The following is a 4,654-nucleotide window of genomic DNA, read 5'->3' on the forward strand; positions in this document are numbered from 1 at the left end:
GGCGCCACACCAGTCACGTGACCTCGATGATGCAACAATATAATATCAAAAATGTCTCAGCATCCAGAAACTCAAAGGAAGATCTTATGATTCTAAGAGTTTGGTTGACCTTCCTAGTAACTTCTGGAATATGGCACTGGACTTTCAAGTCTGAAGAATGTAATATCCCTGAATATTTTTAGCTTTACCCCATTAATGAAATAATCTTGCTTGGTATTACTTATTCCCGAAAGCATAACCTTATACTTTTCAATATCAAAATCCAACATCCACTCCTTTGACCAATTTGTTAATATCTTGAGATCGGCCCTTAATTGTTCAACCTGGTCTTTAGTTCTTACTGAATTATATATTTTAGAATCATCAGCAAATATTTTACATGATGATTTGATATTCGTAGGTAGATCATTAATGAATATAGCAAACAAGATCATTCCTAGTACTGAGCCCTGGGGAACATCACTAATAACCTTCTTCCACCCAAACGTTTCTCCATTGACTGATACATTGAAATCTATTAATTAGATATACTTCAATCCAATTATAGATATTTCCTGTAATACCATATTCTTTCCACTTAAGTAGTAATCTTCTATGAGGGACAGAATCGAATGCTTTGCTAAAGTCAAGAAATATACTGTAATGTACTCTCATTGTATGACGATGTCCAGTTTTCCAAGGTCTCAATTAAATTAATAAGACATTATCTTCCCGGTACAAAACCATATTGCGAGTCTGAAATTATACTTAACCTTTTAAGTTGGTCCATTATCCTTTTTCTAATATCTTTCTCCAATAATTTAACCAGCTGTGAAGTGAGAGAAATTTGTCTATAATTCGATGCAAGTTTCTTGTCGTTCTTATTATGAATTGCAGTCATAATAGCAGATCTCCAGTCAATGAGCACATTTAATTTACTTGAAAGAGTCAACATCATGAGCATAACAATAACTTGAATTGAGTGTCACCATAAAAAAAGGTGTTAAAAAACCGTTAGAACGAAATTCACTGGTTGATGCAAACCCTAAGTGTGAAGAAAATACACAATTTAAGGCTATCTATGTATCTGCAATTCTATTATAAGTTTCCTGATTTCATATTTCGCCTTTAAGAAGATTTTATCATTATTTAAAGGGCAAAAACGCCGAAATTATAAAATGTGTATTATAGTTAGAGATTAATGTCAACGCAGTGTAAAATATTTTCAAAAATGATTTCTAACATTCCAATCTCTCCTATTTTATGCATTAGCTGAAATTTATATTAAAAAGTAATATTATAGTGGGATACAGGACGGTTTTATATCGTTGATACCCTTCTTTGTGTTCAGTTTGGATGTTAAAAATCGCTCAAGTAAATAACTTAACTTCTTCTTGCTCTAACTAGGTGCAGGATCTTTTGCAGGAATGACAGTTGTGACTTCATTCATGATGTCCCAAAACAGACAGCTATCTTTTATGTCGATGAAACGTGTAATGGTCCGGGGTTTCTTCCCCCCCCCCTTCATGTTTAACCTAGAGTGGTCTAGATTCACGTAAGCGATGTGTGTATGTGCTGTGAGCAATCTGGCTCTGTTTGCGTCATTGTATCTTGCATTTAAAGGCTAGGCTCTCCCTTGCTAAGCAGATTCATTTAGATGCAGACAGATTTTTAAATTTGCATTTTTTTTAGAGTTTTCGTTTAGCCATCTTTGCATTTAAAGCAAGGATTATTTTTCAAGCGTTTTCACTTTACTTTACTTTTTAGATTATAGGAGGCTCACCTTGAACTGATGAGACAGAGAACCAATTAAGGTTTCTTTCTACTTTGTCTCTTTTGTCAGTTCTACACTCATTGTATACACGTGAACTTGTTTTGTATTATGTTTGTCACTGTGTTTTGTAATAACAATTGTTGTTTTGCCTCTTTGTGCTGACTCTCTCTTTGCGATGAACTCAGTTAAAATACAAAGATAAACTTTCTTTTATTCTGCAACTTAGTATTGGTTGAATCTCCTCCCTCCTTTTTAGTGAACTGTACCCGTTTACTCTGAGTGAAATCAGAGTGGGTATTCTGAAATTTGACGTAGTCTATACTCAAATCCATATTTCTGTAATATTTTTGTGTCACCATACTTAGAAAGAAATGTTTATATGACAAAGAAGGCAAGCATAATGTATCATTAAAATGCTAATATGTTTTGGGTGTAATATTGGTATCTATTACAATAGCCTTAATAGCTTTCATACTAGTTCAGAGACAAATTAAAAACTATGGAGGCCATTGCTTTTACGAAAACATTGGGTAGAATGGTGTGGGATTACAAAGTTTCAATAGATAGAAAAAAAATAGTTACCTAACAACCATAGCAACGAGAGACTCGCAAGTCTTGTGTGTGGAAGGATAGGTACAGAGCTCCCACTTACTAGACAAAATCCATATGCAGTATCCCCAAATCATAGGTTACCTACATCAGTGTTTCTCAATTGGGGTTCCTCGACAGACATTCAGGGGTTCCGCGGAATGTAAGAGTTCCGCATAACCTAATGCATAAATACATTCAGGCCACATAACTGCTGTCCAAATACATCACATTTCTTTATTAGTATAACGGATTTCATAATGACAAAACACAATAACAAGTCACTGTATTGTTTTAAATTAGTGATCGAGACTAGGTGCAAACAGCTGCTAGTATTGTACTAACGTTTTTTTTTTTTGTTGCTGTTGTTGTTTCGTTTTTTCTAATGAACGCTATAAAGGGTTCTGTTACACAAATTTGACGCCAGAAGAATTCCGTGGATTCAAAACGGTTGAGAACTATTGACCTACATCACTGACCATTCCCAATATACATATTGTTGCGTCATCGAAATCACGTGACTATTCTCACGCCCTCTAGTTTCTAGAACTATCCCGTACCTTGGCGAATGCTCTAGTATTTACTAGATAGGGTAGGCTGGTATATATAAGAGGGTGACAACGTAACGCAATAATGTGTGTGTAGACAGTGAGTAATTGAACTGCAGTCAGAGAGCACGAGAGACGTTCTCTGAGAGTTATAGCGTTTGTTTTAGCGCGATTGTTGAAAATAAGTGTATCGTAAAGTTGTATTCGGAAAGAATAAACCAGTTTTATTAAGTAAGGACTTGTGTTGCTAAAATTTCGTTGGAACGAAGTTACGGAAAATTAATTAACAAACGGAGACGTAACAATATAAACTTCCAACTCATATACTACCTTTAGGCGTAACATATGTGATAAAAATCACTTTAGATACAGATGTTTTTGTTGTTGTTTTTCACTTTCCTCTTAATTGTGTATTGTTGATTCAAAATCAGAGGTGTGTAAAAATAGCATTATGACACGCAGACATCTATTTGTTTTCTACCTGCTTTAGTGATATAGAAATTTGTAATTTTTTGTTTATTTAGTTTCCATACAGTTTTGGCATAACTACGTGATCCCGAAAGTAATTGATATTGCCTTCTTCTTTTGATGTTTGTGTCCAAAATTCCAAATAAATTTCACAATCACAGAATTATATATTCGGTAGAAAAACATGTGTATTCCGCCAAAGGTACAAACTCAAACCTACTACTCGCGATAGAGCGCGAGTACATAAATTAATTAAGGAGTAATATTTAATTAATAGTTAGGGGTAATTATATGAACATAATATTTCTCTTCTTTCTTAAGATTTGAAAATTATTCAGCATACATACTCTAAAATATTCAGCACAACTTCTGATTCCACAAGTTACACAACACAAAATGTCCTTAGAGGTCCAATCTCTAGGGTGTTTAATAGGAGTGTAATCGCGAATAATGCACGCACATTCACAAAAATGCCATTACAAACATGGTTACAGGGGAAGTTATTTGCATTCTGTGGCTATAAGAGGTTAAATTACTTATTCTAATGCAAAGACGATATTGCATAGTTTCTGGAAAAGATCCACCAGTTAAGAAATATATGAAAAAGTGGCACCCACAGTTTCAAGAGTCAGGGAGCATGTTACCCATGAAAACTGCCGCCAGGCAACACTCTTCTAGAATTATATGAATAAGATTCGCTACAAGACAAATGTGACTGGCTGGGGGGCAGTACGCTAACGGATCACCGATGCAATATCATATGGACATAAAACGAATATCTTGAGGACCACAAATGGAGTTCATGTAGATTTGTAATGATGGCAAATGGTGTGTGGTATACAAGTGCCTTTTATCCACTACAAACTTACCATGATCAAGTAAAACTTTTGTGCTATTGATCAGAATATAGTTATCATTGAAGTTTTAGCCAACTTGTCCTCTTAATCCTCAGAGCTATATCTGTTTTATGCTTCTAAGAACTCTGGCAGAGAGGGAGAGAGTTGAACTGATTTGGGGATGAGATTAAAGAATTCCACAGTCGACTCAGAGAAGTGTTCTCCAGCTTTTTCTTAAGTGTTTCAGAGCTTTAACTTCTTCTTACCTACTGAGGCAACAGAATTGCATCCTGGTCTATCCAAAGCCACTGGTAATGTCAGTCATTCTTGTGGAAATCAACTGAACTGGAAGATTATAATGGAGGTTTTAGAACGGGATGACTGACAGTCGTTATGCTGAGATCTCTTGGGGCAGTTTGGGCAGTGAGGTGTATTAGTTGGCATCCAGTGCTCCTAAAGCC

Source organism: Limulus polyphemus, unplaced genomic scaffold (genome assembly GCF_000517525.1).
Source record: "Limulus polyphemus unplaced genomic scaffold, Limulus_polyphemus-2.1.2 Scaffold928, whole genome shotgun sequence".
NCBI classification, from domain to species: domain Eukaryota; kingdom Metazoa; phylum Arthropoda; class Merostomata; order Xiphosura; family Limulidae; genus Limulus; species Limulus polyphemus.